This window comes from Dysidea avara, chromosome 4 (genome assembly GCF_963678975.1).
Source record: "Dysidea avara chromosome 4, odDysAvar1.4, whole genome shotgun sequence".
Classification (NCBI taxonomy): Eukaryota; Metazoa; Porifera; class Demospongiae; order Dictyoceratida; family Dysideidae; genus Dysidea; species Dysidea avara.
In genome coordinates this window covers 17,854,275-17,873,852 of record NC_089275.1, presented here as the reverse complement: position 1 = coordinate 17,873,852, position 19,578 = coordinate 17,854,275, and the positions used below count along the sequence as shown (strand labels likewise).

Genomic DNA, 19,578 nt, shown 5'->3' with positions numbered 1-19,578 from the left:
TGCTCCACTGAAGAACCATACACTACCACGGTTGGAACTGATGGCAGCTGTTACTGGCTCACATTTGTGTAAGTTTGTTATATCTTCGCTTGACCGTTTTCAGTTCAAAATCACAATGTGGTCAGATAGTCAAATAGCACTTTGTTGGATTTCCAACAAGAAAAAGTTACCACCATTTGTTGCCAACAGAGTAAACGAGATACATGACTTAGTGCCTACTGCTACTTGGATGTATTGCCCCACCCAGGATAATCCAGGCGACCTATCACTAGAGGGATTTCATTTGATTCTTTAAGGGATTCACGGTTATGGCAATATGGACCAACCTGGCTGACATGCAAATCACAGTAGCCTAAATGGGAACACTCAGAGATACTCCACCTACAAGCTGAGGAAGAACCTGTAGAGGAGCCAAGAAAGGTTGATAGTGTTCCCCCACACCAACACGACCTTTGCTCAATCATGGACATTGACCGCTATAGCACTCTACAGAGATTACTTAGAGTGTCAGCTTATGTACTACGCTTCATTCATAATTGTAAGCAGTCCAACCCAAGTCTCAGGTGTACTGGTCAGCTCCTTCCAAACGACATTGATGCAGCGTTTAATGCGTGGGTCCATTGTGCTCAACGGGTTTCATTTCCTGAGGAGTCTCTTGCTCTTCAAACAACTAACAAGACCAGTCGACCTCCCTTAATTCGCCAACTCAAGTTGTTTCTTGATACAGACTACATCATTCGTTGTGGCGGGAGGATACATAATGCCAAGATTGACAGTGAGACGAAGTTTCCTTGCCTTCTCCCAAAGAAGCATCCCTTAACTGCCTTAGTAGTACATCACACACACAAGATACATCTCCACACAGGAGTCAATGCCACTGTCACATCACTTAGACAAAAGTTTTGGATTCCATCAGCCAGGCAAATTGTAAGATCTTTGCTACGGAAATGTGTTACTTGTCGTCGAGTCAGTGGAAAGTCATACTCCAGACCAGAACCTCCTCCTCTTCCCAGTGTGCGTACTAAACAGAGCAGACCATTTGAAGTCACCGGAATTGACTTCACTGGAGCTCTCCACATTAAGACCATGGATGGCAGTAGCAAGGTATATGTGTGTCTATTTACATGTGGTGTAAGCAGAGCAGTGCACCTAGAAATTGTTACTGACTTATCTGTTGAGACATTCTTACAGGCACTTTGAAGGTTTGCTGCCCGCAGGTCCTTACCACGTATTATGCTCTCAGATAATGCTTCTACCTATGAAGCTGCAGCAGATGAGTTAGGGCGTCTCATTAACTCTGACAGGATGGGGGAGTCATTATGTGCACTTGGAATCCAGTGGCGATTCATACCCAAGAGAGCCCCATGGTATGGGGGGTTCTGGGAACGTCTGATAGGCCTTACGAAAACCACCTTGAGGAAAGTGTTGGGGAAAGCCCTTGTAACCCTACCCGTGTTACAGACAGTGATCGTGGAAGTCGAAGCCATACTCAATGACAGGCCACTGACTTACGTATCTGCAGACTTAAGAGACCCAGAACCCCCCACGCCATCTCACCTTCTTTGTGGTCGACGTGTCACCTCCTTACCACACACAATCATGGATGATGAGATAAGTGATCCTACATATGGAGTACCTTCAGTCAGGGAAACAGCAAAGAGACAAAGCCAATTGATTCAGCATTTCCAATCCAGGTGGAGTAAAGAGTATTTAACATCCCTTCGTGAGTAACACAAGACATCTGGGAAAACCAAACAGGAAATTCAAGTTGGAGATGTGGTTATTATACATGATGACACCCGAGGACCACCTGGAAACTAGCTGTTGTGGAGAAGCTGATCACTGGATTAGATGGGATCACCAGAGCTGCTGAGATAAGAACCGCAAATGGAAGGACCAACCGTCCTATAACCAGATTGTTCCCACTGGAGGTCAAGGAGGATGAATCTTCAAAAGAAGTTCAGCAAGTTCAACCACCAGAAGCTGATGTCAACACAGAGAATACGATGTTGCGAGATAGACCTACCAGGGAAGCTACTGTTGCAGCACGCAAGAGATTGAAGCAGTGGGCAAACATAATTCGTGCGCCCCCGGAGGATGTCGCAGATTGAACTGAACTATTATATTAGAGTTGAATGTTGTATTAGGTTTAGAACTTTAGATTGTGGGTTTTGTACCATTGTTCATTGTGTGTCACGTGAGTAAGTAAGGTGCGATTCCTCCTAGTGGTCCGAGAAACGAGAACCTGTTCACTTATCGCTAGACTCATCACAGTAGACACATTAGGTTTCTATGGTAATTATGTAATTGGTGTGATGTAACCACATAATGTATGATGCATCCTTAGAGTTGTTGTAGTAGGCTTTATGAGTTGTTGTGTAGTTTGTGCTCTCTAGTTAATCTATGAGAATCTAGTTATAGTGATAGAGCAAATACTATTACACTACCGAAAATCGGTCAGTGAATTGGACAACTGTCAATTGCCCCAGGGGTGGGGACAAGAAGTAATGTCAAATCCCCACCTAGGGTGTGGGGACGCCCGGGGGTGGGGGGTGGGGCATGAAATTGACAAGTGCATAAGTCCCCGCAATATGGTTGAACCAGCGTTTAGCGCTACTGCTTAATGTGGTTATTATTCATCAAAAATAGCAGCTGTCAGCTAATTAGTACTAATTTGTTATGGCAGTGTCAATGGATGGTTATATTATCTAACCCAAAACAGCCAAGCTGTAAAAAAAGTGTGCGGCCCTCAAAAAGGCTATGGTGAAAAAAGATGTGAAATCCAAGGTGGCGGCCAAGAAATGGCTGTGATGGTAGGTTAATGGTAAAAATTTTAATAATGACAATTCAGGTGAATTTTTGTGCCGCTTGGTCTTGGCAAAAAATTCACCTGAATTGCCGTTATTAAAATTTTTACCATTAACCTACCATCACAGCCATTTCTTGGCCGCCACCTTGGATTTCACATCTTTTTTCACCATAGCCTTTTTGAGGGCCGCACACTTTTTTTACAGCTTGGCTGTTTTGGGTTAGATTTCACTTCTTTTTGTATCTGTATACCCCAAAGCCAGCCATAGGCCGGCTTTGGGACTTCTTAAACCTGTCTTTTTTTCTTTACCACAGGAAGAAGAAAAGATGAAGCAGGTGTACTTTAAATATTTCTGATTTTATCAGTAAATGTACAAATTATATATCTAATACATATATTTATTACAGAACTCTCCATGGTGGTTTCTTTGTAACTGAACACTCTACAAAGTGACTTCTTCTTGCTGCTCTCTCTACAGGGTGAATTGTTTGTAGCTGAACAATCTACAAGGTAACTTCTAGCTGATCTCTCTACAGGGTGATTTGTTTGTAGCTGAATTCTGTGCAGGTGATTTGTTTGCAGCTGAGCTCTTTACAGAATGGTTTCTTTGTAGCTGAACTCTCTACAAGGTAACTTCTTCTAATTGATCTTTCTACAAGACAATTTGTTTGTGGCTGAATTTTCCACAGGGTAATTTCTTTGCAGCTGAACTCTCTACATGGTGGTTTCTTTGTAACTGAACTCTCTACAAGGTAATTTCTTCTAGCTGATCTCTCTACAGGAAGATTTATTTGTAGCTGAACTCTCTACAGGTGATTTGTTTGCAGCTGAACTCTCTACATGATGGTTTCTTTGTAGCTGAACTCTCCACAAGGTAACTTCTTCTAGCTGATCTTTCTACAGGGTGATTTGTTTGTAGCTGAACTCTCTACAAGGTGACTTCTTCTAGCTGACCTTTCTACAGGGATATTTGTTTGTAGCTGAACTCTCTACAGGTGATCTGTTTGCAGCTGAACTCTCTACATGATGGTTTCTTTGTAGCTGAACTCTCTACAAGGTAATTTCTTCTAGCTGATCTCTCTACAGAGAGATTTGTTTGTAGCTGAACTCTCTACAGGTGATTTGCTTGCAGCTGAACTCTCTACATGATGGTTTCTTTGTAGCTGAACTCTCCACAAGGTAACTCCTTCTAGCTGATCTTTCTACAGGGTGATTTGTTTCTAGCTGAACTCTCTACAAGGTGACTTCTTCTAGCTGACCTTTCTACAGGGAGATTTGTTTGTAGCTGAACTCTCTACAGGTGATCTGTTTGCAGCTGAACTTTCTACATGATGGTTTCTTTGTAGCTGAACTCTCTACAAGGTAATTTCTTCTAGCTGATCTCTCTACAGAGAGATTTGTTTGTAGCTGAACTCTCTACAGGTGATTTGTTTGCAGCTGAACACTCTACATGATGGTTTCTTTGTAGCTGAACTCTCCACAAGGTAACTTCTTCTAGCTGATCTCTCTACAGGGAGATTTGTTTGTAGCTGACCTCTCTACAGGGTGATTTTTTTTGTAGCTGAACTTTCTACATACAAAGTGATTTGTTCTAGCTAGTCTCTCTACAGGATAACTTGTTTCTAGCTGATCTCTGCAGGGGGACTTGTTTCTAGCTGAACTCTACCGGGTGATCTGTTCGTAGCTGAACTCTCTACAGGATGATTTGTTTACAGCTGAACTATCTAGATGGTGGTTTCTTTGCAGCTGAATTCTCTACAAGGTGACTTCTTCTAGCTGAACTCTCTATAGAGCGATCTTCTTGTAGCTGAACTCTCTGTAGGGTGATTTGTTTGCAGCTGAACTTTCTACATGATGGTTTGTTCATAGCTGAACACTCTACAAAGTAACCTCTTCTAGCTGATCTCTTTACAGGATAACTTGTTTCTAGCTGAACTCTCTACAGGGTGATTTCTTGGTAGCTAAACTCTCTACAATTCGATTTGTTTGCAGCTGAACTCTCTACATGGTGCTTTCTTTGTAGCTGAACTCTCTACAAGGTAGCTTCTTCTAGCGATCTCTCAATCTACAGGATGACTTGTTTCTAGCTGAACTCTCTACAGGGTGATCCTTTCGTAGCTGAACTCACTACAGGATGATTTGTTTGCGGCTGAACTCTCTACATGATGGTTTGTTTGAAGCTGAACTCTCTACAAGGTAACTTCTTCTAGTTGATTTCTCTACACGGTTACTTGTTTCTAGCTGATCTCTCTACAGGGTGATTTGTTTGTAGCTGAACTCTGTACAGTTTGATTTGTTTGCAGCTGAACTTTCTACATGGTTGTTTCTTTGTAGCTGAACACTCTACAAGGTAACTTCTTTTAGTTGATCTCTCTACATGATGACTTGTTTCTAGCTGAACTCTCGACAGGATGATCTGTTGATAGCTGAATTCTCTACATGGTAGTTTCTTTGTAGCTAAACTCTTTACAAGGTGACTTCTTCTAGCTGATCTCTCTATAGGGTGATTTGTTTGTAGCTGAACTATCTGCAGGGTGATTTGAACTCTCTACAAGGTGATGTTTTCTAGTTGATCTCTCTACTCAGTCTGGATGACTTGTTTCTAGCTGAACTCTCTACAGTGTGATCTGTTAAGTTTCTACTTGATCTCTCTATAGAGTTATATCTTGTTTGTATAGCTGAACTCTTTTACATGGTGGTTTTTTGATTGGTTGCTGAACTCTCTCTCCACAGTGACTTGTTTGTAGCTGAACTCTCTACAGAGTGACTTACTTGTAGTTGAACATTGCATAAAGTAACTTGTTTGTAGCTGATCTAGATGAACTCTCTACTAGGTAGCTTTTTTGTAGCTGAACCCTTTACGCAGTGACTTGTTTGTAGCTGAATTCTCTACAGAGTGACTTGTTGTAGCTGAACTCTCTACAAGGTGACTTGTTTATAGTTGAATTCTCTTCAGTGTGACTTATAATGTTCTGAATCTCTACAGCAATATATTTGTAGCTGAACTCTCTACAGGATGACTTGCTTGTAGCTGAATTGTCTATAAGATTAACTGTTTGTAGCTGAAGTCCCTACAGAATAACTTGCAATGCCATATAATTCTATAATGGAGTAAGTTATAAACGTAGCTGAATGCTTTATTAGGGTGACTGTTCTATTAGAGTATCTCGATCTCGCATATGCTACACGTAGTTGGCTTTGGAATCATATCTCAGTGGTTTGTAATCCGATTCTTCTGTACTACTGCAAGGACTTTCTATGATAATTATTCCAGTTACACACCGATTTTCAGCTCACTGTTCTAAGCGGTTTCCCTGGTAGGCGTGAAAACTAATAGTTTTTTTATTCATAAAAGTCCATCGCGTAATTGTGACATAGGTTGGGTTTTGTGTCATATCTCGATGGCCTTTAACTGGATTCCTTTCAAACCACAAAAAGGCACTCCTACGATAGTTACTCCATCTACATAGCAATTTTCAGGTCATTCCTTCAAGCGGTTTACCCTGTGGGCGTGACAGACCTTCGACCTTATTTTACGCAAATAATTGGTCATAACTCCGCGAATGTTCATCGGATTCCTACCAAACTTAGTACTGAGATTCGCCTTAATGAGCCCTTTAAGTGTGCCAAATTTCAGCCCGATCCAAGCACGCATTCGTGTTTTATTGCGGATTTTGCAAAGTGTGCGAAAAGAAGAAGTAGAAGAAGAAAAAAACCAAGAAAAAAACCCAAACTTTGGCCGCTCGTATCTCGGAAATGGCTGGAGCGATTTTCTTCAATTTGGTATGTGGACTCCCCTACCTAGCCGGCATTTCTGTAGCAACTTTGGTTTCAATAGGATAAGGAATCACGGAGCTACAAAGGTGTGAAAATCGCGTTTACTCTCTTCCTGTAAATATACTCACGGTGTGGCACGCCGGCTTCTTGGGCCGCACGACACACTATCGTGTGTCTTGATCTAGGTCCTGTTGTGGAGACTTTGTGGGAAAACTGACTAGAGGCTGGTTAATTATCGTATCTTTCAAGGATAATGGCGATTAGTTCTGCTACGGAAATACCGCGAGTGCACTACAGTGCTGTTACAATCGGATAACAACTCAATTCGTTCGTGAGGACCTAGAAATCACTAAGTAATAGCTTATTAATGCTAAATATCATGGCGTGGCTTCCCATGAAACCTGGTTTTTGATGAATATCAACTCAACAGTTTCGCTGTTTAGTGCCTGCATTTCTGTACAAGCGCATCTCTTGTTGAGTGTATCGCCGCTTTTGGTATTTCTTGTACGTTGGTATGCCATGTTATTTTAGTGTGTTCTTCCGTGCAAAACGGTTAAAACAGAACTATAAGCAAAGCGCCTACAAAATTATTTACTGGGTAACCCGTAACCTTAAAAATTAAGTAATCTAATCAAAAACAGCCAAGCTGTAAAAAAAAGGCGTGGCCCCTAAAAGGCCATGGTGAAAAAAGGTGTGAAATCCAAGGTGGCGGCCAAGAAATGGCTGTGATGGTAGGTTAATGAAAAAAATTTTAATAACAATTCATGTGAATTTGTGTTTCAGCACTAAATTCACCTGAATTGTTGTTATTAAAACTTTTACCATTAACCCACCATAATAGCCATTTCTTGGCTGCCACCTTGGATTTCACATCTTTTTTCACCATGGCCTTTTAGGGGCTGCACCTTTTTTTACAGCTTGGCTGTTTTTGATTAGATATCACTTCTTTTTGTATTTGTATACTCCAAAGCCAGCCATAGGCCGGCTTTGGAACTTTTTTAACCTATCCTTTTTCTTTATCACAGGAAGAATAAAAAGACAAAGCAGATTTTTAATACTTCAACTGTTTTTGAATTTTTCAGTAATTATACAAATTGTATACATATATTTATTACATGTCTATTATTCCCTACTGGATAACTTGTTCGCAAGTTATCCAGTAGGGAAACCTGCGAACAAGTTTCCCTACTGGATAACTAAGGGAACAAGTCGGGTTGAGCTTCATTAGAGACAACAAAAAATCTAGCAGCAGAAGTAGCAAGCTTCCCTCCACATTCAAGGACACATGTGCCAATGGGTGTGAGTACAGACCCTCCAAAAGCAGGTAGTTTTGTTGGTGTGTTAGTAAGCATAGGCTTATCTTTCAGATGGTTAAATACCTTCAGTGGAAGTACACTAGCTTCTGCACCCGTGTCCAGCTTGAATGTGATCTTATTTCCAAGGACACTGATTGTTGAGAGCCACATGGATTCTGAGATTCTGTGAAATTTAAGTGCGTCAGTGACTAATACTGGCTCGCCATCTGAGTCTTTAGTATCAGTTGATTTCTGACTTTCAACGATAGCATGTCATTTCTTTTTTGACTTTGTTTGAGGAGTGGCCTTTGGTCTGGATTGAGGAGTCTGATTTCTGCTGCAGCAGACATGAGCAAAGGGATTATACTTGTTACATATGGAGCATCATTGGCCATAGGCTGGACACTCTCTAGGCTTGTGTTTACGTCCACATTGACCACAAGACACTTGCACTGTGTCAGTTGATTTGTTGTTGGATCTACTGACAGTCATTTCTCTTATGTGTCGTTGTGAAGATTTCGTCGTCTGGGCTAATGTGACAATTTTGCCTAAAGAGAAGTCGGCCTCACGCGGTAAACACTCTTTGAGATTATTGTCTCATAGACCAATTACAAACTTGTCTCGTACTATTTCATTCTTGACAACAGCTGGCCATCCTTCCTTGTCATAATCACAATAGTCAGCTTGCAATCTGAGTCTCGTGGTATAGGCATCAACTGTTTCACCTTTGTCTTGCTGTAGATTCCAGAATTTATGACGTTCATCCAGGACATTCTTCCGTGGCTGGCAATGATCACGAAACGCCTTTTGTACTTTGTCGAATTTCATTTTATTTCCGTCTTCCACCCTCCTGAAGTGTTTTATAAATTTCTCTAGCGCACTTGCCAGCACAAGTGAGCATAATGCCAATCTTCACTGCATCAGATTTCTCGCCACATTCAGATCCCTTGATGAACCACTTTAATTGTTCTTCAAATTCCTGCCAATTTCATGCGGCGCTTCCATCGAAAGAAACTGGGTCCGGTGGTTTACACAAGCTACCTGCCATGCCGTTGCATAACAGTTTCAAGAGAAAATGAACAAATAGCACAGCATTAACTTTGCTAAAATGACAGAGACATCAAGCACTTCTGACACCATGTGGTACTCACGAGACTAATTGATTCTTATTATTTCACATCATACAAGTATACAATATGCCACAGACTGTCATATCCCTTTGAGAAACGATTATCAGTCAGTTGAACAACTTAAGTGAGTCTATGTGAAGCTTCTTTTCATGACCTGTTTGGAATCTTTCTGAGCGATGACATGGCCTGTACCTTGAACTTTACCTGCATGATAGATGTCACAGACCTTCTGTCAAGGTTTATCGACATCTTGCCTCCTTACTTCAGCCGCTCTCTCAGCAATGACTGTATCATCTGCAGTGCTTGTGAATCCTGTTGAGAAGGATACAAGCAACTGTTTGTCACAATCAAGGTCAAAGGGGTTGTTTTTCTCTAGCCATTTGCGGACAGGTCCAATTGCTTCAGTGTCTTGCTTCATCCATGTTTTGGCAAGGTCTTTGTGGAGTGGACCATGTTTCTTGATACCCTCTTCCATGCAGTCATTGATATAAGAAAAGTGGTTGAGGGTTTATATCCAACACTTGTGGCCAAAATCACTATTCCTCATTCTCCCTCTGCTCAACCCACCTTCTGACTTGGCCGCCTTCATCAGTCTCTACTCAATACTGATGTCACACCAGGTACCGGACCATTCATGACAAGAGTAACAGACAACATGGTTCCCATGGGCTGTAAAACTTTCAAAGGTTTTGAAGTTTCGAGTTGCATCATCAGCTGGCAATACAGTCGTGCACCCTTGGCATACTGATAATGGGCTGAAAAAATGTTTAGCATCTTGATAACTGGGCTGACTTATGGTCAATGAAATTCAATCCTACCAAATGTGTGCACTTAACAATAACAAACAAGAGTACTTTCTTTAAACACGGTTACAGTATTTATGACCAACAACTGCAACAAGTTTCATCAGCCAAGTATCTGGGAGTCACTATTGACAACCATCTTACTTGGAAAGATCACATCAATGATATCTGTTCCAAAGCTAACTCTGCAAAGGCGTTTCTACAAAGAAATATATACCAGTGTCCAAAAGCCATAAAGTCAAATTGCTATAAATCACTAGTCAGAATATGCTGCACCAGTGTGGTGTCCCTTTCTACAATGCCAAACTTATCAAATAGAGAAGATACAACGTAGTATGGCACGCTTTGTAATAAATGACAATTTTTGGTATAGCAGTGTCACAAACATGATGAATCATCTATCTTGGTCCACATTAGCAAGTAGACGAAATTACCTAAAACTGATTTTGTTCTACAAAATTGAAAAAGAATTTGTTGAAACCACTGTAAACTTACTGCCACTAACTACAGTTACACGAGGACACCCCTGTCGTTACATCATCCCTCCAATCAGAACTGATACTTTTGCCAACTCTTTCCTACGCTCTGCTACCAAACTGTGGAATGAGCTTCCTGAGCCACTAGTGATGATAGACAACTTGACTGGTTTTAAGGATCAACTATCACAGCATGTTTTGTTATAACTAGCACTTAATTGTAATTGTATCTGTGTGTTTATACTTCCTGTGAGGTTCTACACAGTAATTATATAACCAAGTACTAAGAATAATACGAAACGCGGTTAAAATTACGTAATAAATAAATAAATAATTAAATAAATAAATAATTAAATAATTAATAATTAATGTTTGAGAAAACTACGAGGCCTAGAGACATGAACTAACCGGGGATAGATTCGCCTGTGAATGAAGGCACAAACGTATAATCGTCGCTCCTGTTTGTGCTGATGACTTGACCATACGTGTAATTCTATATAACGCCCAGTACCACACCCTTGCTTAATTACTTACATATTGCGCGAAGAAGATTAGTGATGCCCGTGCAGGAGAGCCAGAAGCCACTTGTGTAAACAAGAAGATTACAGAAGCCACTTGTGTAAACAAGAAGATTACAAGTAAGTTTTTATGTTTGTAACATCTCAAGTCTCCATGCCAGCTGCCAGTGGATTCACTGATTCATGTAAATAAACAATACAAGAAAACATTAAACTGACATATGCCACGCTCTTTACAATAAGCTTACAGTTACATATAAAATACAAGTAAACAATTTTGTCTTGTGCAGCTGGCATGGCGAACTTTCTTTGTGTTGGTGTCAGACAATTCAATACGTGCTTAATCTTTTTTGCCTTCACCTGGCGTAGCTACTAGGCTCTAGTGGCTTGGCTGTCTTCCTTTATCTGGTTCATCTGGCTTGCATACGCCTACAGCATTGTGTAGCTATCTCCTGAAAGTTGTGTATGCATAACTATGGTGTGTCACCCATCACTGTGCCATTGCTACATCACTGATGAACCTTACTTAGCTCTAGTTGATGTTGATATGCATTGCTGTATATTGGCTAATAATTTTTATCTGCATGGTGATGTTGCCTATAATGTATTGCTGCATACAATACTGCAATAATGTATAGTTCTCTCCTGTATGTTTTGTATACATATACTTTGTACACATCACTGTGCCATTTATACCACACCAATGATGTACTGGCACTTAGCTACTGGTGGCCTTTAGTTACGATGCCACTATAGTGTTATATCTGTCACTACTGTGACATATTGAGTTGATTTGGGGATAATGCATTCACCACCTAATAGCCTCACCGGGGGGCTGTCACGTTGGTGTATGTACTTGGTTATATGTGACGCGGTCCTAGTAATAATAATAATAATAATAACATCGCAGGAAATGTGCCCATTGTAGTCTCCAAGTGTTTCAGTTCTGATGAAGATCTTGATGACATCAACAATGTAGTGGTACTGCACCCACAGTGCAGATGTTCATCTCCATGTTAATTTGTAGTACTTCGCAGTAAAATATTTTTAGACAAGTTGTCTTATCACCACACACTGACTAATGCACAAAGTACACAGCATATTTATACACAAAAACTATAACAGATACGTAACTTAAAAAATAACCCTGAATACATACAATCTGCATTCACATAGAAATGATTTAAGATGGTGCTGATTGCATGATACAAAGCAAAGTGTTAACACAGTTATGTGTGTGTAAATGAGTTCATTCTTCTTTGTTACATTGTGTGGCTTCTCAGTGTTCTCAGTTGATATTGATAAGTTTGCTACAAAACTTTCAGAACCAGAAGATTTTTAAAATACATTTTCTGCAACAATTGAAATTGTATAGTACCAGTAGCTATAGTAGTAGTTTTTGTGAATACTGGAAAGTGGGTGGGCGTGGTCTTTTTCCACCTAGGAGTGGTTTTGGTGCAAAACAAATGCTTTGACTCAATTCAGAATCATGAAAAAACCTTGTTTTGACTCCACACAAGGCAAAATTAAATTTCTTATTTTTTTTGCGATACTGTTTTGGGTACCCCACGTTCCTGCAGCTGTCATGGGTTCCCCCACAGGAGTTGAGTTTAAACTTTTTGAAATATGTCATCAGACACCTTTACAAATACATTGGTGAAAATTTTCTTGGTAAGGAATTTATTTCCAGATTTACCAGATATCTGATAATATTCCCTGACTAGTAGTTAGTTCAGCTAGATACGAGTCACCCTCAGTGTAGAGAGATCAACTAGAGGAAGCCACCCTTGTAAAGAGATCAGCTAGAAACAAGTCACCTCGTAGAGAGTTCAGTGACAAAGAAACCATCCTGTAGAGAGTTCAGTTACAAACAAATCACCCTGTAGAGAGTTAGCTGCAAACAAATCACCCTGTAGAGAGTTCAGCTACAAACAAATCAACCTGTAGAGAGATCAGCTAGAGGAAATCACCTTGTAGAGAGATCAGCTAGAAACAAGTCACCTTGTAGAGAGTTCAGTGACAAAGAAACCATCCTGTAGTGGGATCAGCTAGAAACAAATTACCCTGTGCTAGAAACAAATCACCTTGTAGAGAGTTCAGTGACAAAGAAACCATCCTGTAGAGAGATCAGCTAGAAACAAATCACCATGCAGAGAGTTCAGCTACAAACAAATCACCCTGTAGAGAGATCAGCTAGAAACTAGACACAATATGTGACCGGGCCTGCGAAAACAGGGCATGTGGGCACAAACTACACCCCATCACTCTATAGGTCATATCTCAGTATTGGAAATGTATATTTCCATTCTGTAACTTGCATCATGATGCCAATTAAATGCCTACTAAGAGCTGAAACTTGCAATGCCATAGCATAATGGTACAAAATGTTATGAGTGATGAAAGTGTGACAAAGTAGGCAAAAATCATGTGCCCACATGCCCTATTATCGCAGGCCCGGTCACATATAGGGAATTCAGTTACAAGCAAATCACCCTGTAGAGAGTTCAGCTACAAACAAATCACACTGTAGAGAGATCAGCTACAAACAAAACATCTTGTAGAGAGTTCAGCTACAAACAAATCAACCTGTAGAGGTTTTAGTTACAAACAAATCACCCACTATAGAGAGATCAGCTACAACCAAATCACTCTGTAGAGAGATCAGCTACAAACAAATCACCCTGTGGAGAATTCTGCTACAAAAAAATCACCCTGTAGAGGGATCAGCTAGAAACAAATCACTGTGTAGAGAGTTCAGCTACAAAAAAATCACCCTATAGAGAGATCAGCTAGAAACAAATCACATTGTAGAAAGTTAAGCTACAAACAAATCTATTCTATAGAGAAATCAGCTACAAACAAATCACATTGTAGAGAGTTCACTTACAAATAAATCTACCTGTAGAGATATCAGTTACAAACAAATTACCCCTGTAGAGAATTCAGTTACAATCAAATTACCCCCTGTAGAGAATTCATCTACAAACTAATCACCCTGTAGAAAGTCAAGTATAAAAAAATCTGGCTTCCTCTAGTTGATCTCTCTACAATGAGGGTGACTTGTGTCTAGCTGAACTAACTACAGAATGATCTGTTTGTAGCTGAAATCTCTACAGGGTGACTTGTTTCTAGCTGATCTCTCTACAGAGTGGGTTCTTTGTTGCTGAATGCTCTACAAGGTGACTTCTTTTAGCTAATCTCTCTATAGGGTGACCTGATCTCTCTGTAGGGTGACTTTTATCTAGCTGAACTCTCTACAGGGTGATTTTTTGTGGCTGAGCTCTCTACAGGGTAATTTATGTGCAGCTGAACTCTATGTAGGGTGATTTGTTTGTAGCTGAACTTTCTACAGGATGGTTTCTTTGTAGCTGAACCCTCTACAAGGTTACTTGCTTCTTGCTGATCTCTCTAAACGGTGACTTCTTCTAGTTGATCTCTCTACAGGGTGAATTGTATAGCTGAACTCTCTAGCTACAGGGTGTTTTGTTTGTAGCTGAAATCTCTTGTTTCAAACTGATCTCACTGTAGGGTAACTTGTTTGTAGCTGAACTATCTACAGGATGGTGGTTTCTTTGTAGCTGAACTCTCTACAGACTGTACAGAGTGATTTTTTTTTGTAGCTGAACACTATATAAGGTGATTTGTTTGTACTTGAACTTTCTACAGGGTGATTTGTTTGTGGTTGATCTCTCTACAGGGTTTCTTTGCAGCTGAGATCTCTACATGGTGATTTCTTCTAACTGAGCTCTCTTGTTTCTAGCTGATCTCTCTACAGAGTAACTTGTTTGTATAGCTAAACTCTTTACAGGGTGGTTTTTTGGTTGCTGAACTCTCTACACGGTCCCTTGTTTGTAGCAAACGTTTCTACAGAGTGACTTGTTTGTAGCTGAATTCTCTTCAGAGTGACTTACTTGTAGCTGAACATTGTATAAACTATAAAGTGACTTGTCTGTAGCTGAACTCTCTACAGGGTTACTTGTTTGCAGCTGGTCTCTATAGGATAACTTGTTTGTATAGATGAACTCTCTACAGGGTAGTTTCTTTGTAGCTGAATTCTCTAGAGAGTGTAGCCGAACTCTCTACAGGTTGCATGACTTGTTTATATCTGCACTCTCTTTAGCGTGACTTGTAATGTTCTGAATCACTACAGCAATATATTTATAGCTGAACTCTCTATAGGGTGACTTGCTTCTTGCTGAACTGTCTATAAGATTACCTGTTTGCAGCTGAACTCCCTACAGAATAACTTGCAATGTAATAAATTCCTATAACAGAGTAAATAAATTAGCTGAATGCTCTTTTAAGGTGACTGTTCTATTAGAGTATCTTGATTTCACATTTACTACACTGAGTTGGCTTTCGAATCATAACTCAGTGGTTTGTAATCCAATTCTTCTGTAATACTGCAAGGACTTTCTATGAAGATTATTCCAGCCATACACCGATTTTCGGCTAATTGCTCTAAGCAGTTTGCCTAGTAGGTGTAAAAACTTTTTTTACTCATAAAAATCGATTGCATAATTGTGACACCAGTTGGGTTTTGTGTCGTATCTCCATGGTCTTTATCTCGATTCCTTTCTAACCACCAAAAGGCACTCCTATGATGGTTACTCGATCTACATAGCAATTTTCAACTCATTCCATGAAGCGGTTTACCCTGTAGGCATGACAACAAATTGATCTTATTTTACGCGAATAATTGGTCATAACTCCTGAATCATTCATCGGATTTGCACCAAATATGTGATACTAGGGTTCGCCTTTGGATTCCCTTTCTGTGTGCCAAATTTCAAGGTGATTGGAGTATGCGTTTGCGTTTTATAGCAATTTTTGCAAGTGTGCAAAAACACGAAGAAAAAAATTGAAAATTTGGCAGCTTATATCTCGGAAATGGCTGGAGCAATTTCCTCAGGCTGGAGTGGCCGCTACTGCTGTTGGTGAGTTAGCTAAGGACACTGAATACCAGGACATTGTGAATGATAATGGAGGAGATTTTATCCCTCTTGTATGTGAGACCTTTGGCGTTTGGTCACCATATGCCCTATCAATTTTAGGATCCATAGCTGACAGAACAACTTTTAGAAACGATTTACCTTGAAAGTTTGTTAGGCACCAACTTCTCCAGCAACTGTCTGTGACTTTGTGGAGGTAAAATGCAAAAATGATACTCCGCCAGTATTCACTTATTGCTGAGGACAAATTTCCTGACTTTGACATTGGTTAAGTTAAGTATGTAGCTAGTAATCAAGTATATGGTTAGGTAATAAGTAGTAGTATGGTGTAGTTTTCTGTACGTACAAGTTTACATAGCTGAATACCTATAATATAAAACATTCATTTCCTTCAAATTTGGAATGTAGACTCCCCTAGCTGACGGGCAACTCTGTAGCAAATTTGGTTCCAATTGGATAAGGGATCTCCAAGATACAAAGATGTGAAAGTGACGTTTTCTTTCTTCCAGTCAATATACCCACAGTGTGACGTGCCAGCTTCTTGGGCCGCATGACACAGTATAGTGTGTCTCGATACATTAAGAGGTAGGGTCTCCATACTGTTCGCTATTAGTCCACCTATACGGTACTGCTCAAACATAATGTCATTTTTCAAGAGTGTATGCGATTTAAAACTTGATAATTAAATGGTGTGGCACCATTTTGATTGCGAGTATTCAACCTGTTTCAATACTTACGAGCAAACTAAGTGCCACGCCCTTTAGTTAGCAAGTTTTTAAACCTATTGCACTCTTGCGAGATGACATCGCAATTGATTGGTACTGTAGATCTTTATTTGGTGGGCATGGTTGCAAACCTATTGTGAACCAGATCCCAATCGTGAAGATGATACCTAGCAAGTGTACCTATTATAGTAACGCCAAGACTGAAGCGTTTCTGAAATTCAGCTCTGAAATGATTCTGTGGCATCTTAACATGCTGCTGTAAGAAAGCATTGATACAGAAAATTAATGCCTCAATATGGTTTCATTGGATGAAGATGAAAGAAGAGACAAAGCGCAGAGTGCCTACTGTTCTTGGAACCCCAAAAGGCACATCCCACTGGTGAGTTTGTTATTGTGGTGTAAAATGGTGGCTGTGCGCTGTTTCGTTTGACTTCTAGCCTTGCAATTGTGGTCAGTGAGTGAGGCAATGAGACAAAAAGTCGAGTTTTGATGATTTAAATATATATATATATATATATCTGGCCACCTGTAAGTTTTTTGTTGTATATATTTACTGCTGGTTTAGTTTTATGTATTATATGCGGACTAGTAGTATTCCGTAAAGGTGATTTTCATCACGTAAAATGTCTCCAGGACGATTTTTGAAGGCAGAATTTTGGGCGTCATGCGAAATTTTCAGCCAGATCTGTACTTATAGTCGATTGCATGTGCATTTGAACATTGTGTATAGCAAAAATCATTCCGTGTTGTTCACAAGTGTAACTGAAGTGTTATGGAACACTTGTTATTCTTTGTTTTATGAATCTGAACTTGTTTAGTGTTGTTGCATGACTGCATGTGTAGATCTTGTAGGCAGGCCAGACATATTCACACACTACGCAATGTTCAAATGCACGTACAATGGACTGTAGACGGTAACTACTGTACCACTCGATAGACTGCTGCACTAGTGACTTAATGATTAAATATATGGTCACTGTACTAATTTACAGTTTTGCTGTTCCTGCTCTATATATCACTATAAGTACAATTGTATTCAACAGGTGAGTCTGAAAATTTAATAACTCACTGTAGCTGGCTTTTCCCCTATGCAATAAAAGAAATTACTGAAGAAAAATGTAAACTAGTCATGTTTTTGCTCAGCCGGTTACATGTGACAAATAGCATAAAAGATAATTAGCGCTGAAACAAAAGTTGGTTTAACAATGCCCAGTCACACCAAGACACACGATAGTGTGTCATGCAGCCCAAGAAGCCAGCACACCACACTGTGAGTATATTAACAGGAAGAAGGAAAGCGTCATTTTCACACCTTTGTATCTCGGTGATACCTTATCCGATTGGCACCACATTTGCTGCAGAGTTGCCCATTAGCTAGGGGAGTCCACATTCCAAATTTAAAGGAAATTGCTCAAGCCATTTCCGAGTTAAGAACAGACAAAGTGTCAGGTTTATTTCTTCGTTTTTTTCTTCGTGTTTTCGCACACTTGCAAAAATTGCTATAAAATGCAAATGCGTACTCCCATTGCCTTGAAATTTAGCACACAAAAATGGTATCCAAAGGAAAATCCTAGTATCAAATTTGGTCAAATTCAATGAACGGTTAAGGATTTATGACCAATTATTCGTGTAAAACAAGATCTATTTGTTGTCACACTTACAGAGTAAACCGCTTCATGGAATGAGTTGAAAATCATTTTGTGGATAGATAACCTATTGTAGGAGTGTCTTTAGGTGGTTTGAAAGCAATCGAAATAAAGATCATGGAGAAATATGACACGAAACCAAAGGTGTGTAACGATTGCGTGATCGAGATTCGTGAACAAAATACAAATAATTTTCATGCCTACCAGGCAAACCGCTTAGAACAGTGAGCCGAAAATGGGTATGTAGCTGGAATAGTGATCGTAGAAAGTCCTTGCAGTAGTACAGAACAATCAGATTGCAAACTACTGAGTTATGATTCAAAAGCCAACTCCGTGTAACTAATGAGAGATCAAGATACTCTAATTAGTATGACGGACTGCCTAATAGAACAGTCACCCTAACAGAGCAGTCAGCTAGTTTATGACTTACTCCATTATAGATTTCTATTACATTGCAAGTTATGCTGTAGGGAGTTCAGCGGCAACCAGGTAATATTGTAGACAGTTCAGCTACAAGCAAGTCACCTTGCAGAGAGTTCAGCTACAAAGAAATCATCCTGTAGAGAGTTCAGCTACAAACAAAATCACTATGTAGAGAGTTCTGCTACAAACAGATCCCCATGCAGAGAGTTCGGCTACAAAGAATCCATCATGTAGAGAATTCAGCTGCAAACAAATCAACCTGTAGAGAATTCAGCTACAATGTAGAGAGATCAGCTAGAAGAAGTTACCTTGTAGAGAGTTCAGCTACAAAGAAACCGTGATGTAGAGAGTTCAGCTACAAATAAAATCACCCTGTAGAGAGTTCAGCTAGAAGAAGTCACCTCGTAGAGAGTTCAGCTACAAAGAAACCGCCATGTAGAGAGTTCAGCTGCAAACAAATCACCCTGTAGAGAATTCAGCTACAAACAAATTGCCCTCTAGACAGATCAGCTACAAAGAAACCATCATGTAGAGAGTTTAGCTACAAGGAAACCACCATGTAAAGAGTTCAGCTGCAAACAAATCACCTGTAGAGAGTTCAGCTACAAACAAATCACCCTGTGGAGAGATCAGCTAGAAGAAGTCACCTTGTGGAGTGCTCAGCTACAAAGAAACCACCATTTAGAGAGTTCAGCTGCACACAGATCACCTGTAGAGACTTTAGCTACAAACAAGTTACCCTGTAGAGAGATCAAATAGAAACAAATTTTCTTGTAGAGAGTTCAGCTACAAACAAGTCACCCTGAAGAGAGTTCAATTACAACCATATAGAGAATTCAGCTAGAAATTAATCACCCTGTAGAGGGATCAGCTAGAAACAGATGATCCAGAGATCAGCTAGAAACAATGTAGAGAAATCGAAGTTACCTTGTATAGAGTTCAGCTACAAAGAAATCATCATGTAGAGAGTTCAGCTGCAAATCAATTACCCTGTAGAGAGATTAGCTAGAAGAAATTACCTTGT

General features: G+C 39.9%; 1 protein-coding gene and 1 long non-coding RNA gene across 2 annotated transcripts in view; both read left to right on the top strand.

Moving 5' to 3' along the window:
- The window catches only part of LOC136253436 (mucolipin-3-like), a 169,558-nt gene that overhangs the window by 126,665 nt on the left and 23,315 nt on the right, over positions 1-19,578 (top strand). The gene's annotated exons all lie outside the window — the stretch shown is intronic.
- Positions 10,616-11,529, top strand: LOC136253174 (uncharacterized). The gene is made up of 2 exons (XR_010699987.1): positions 10,616-10,928; positions 11,178-11,529. It is a non-coding gene; the product is annotated as an uncharacterized lncRNA (long non-coding RNA).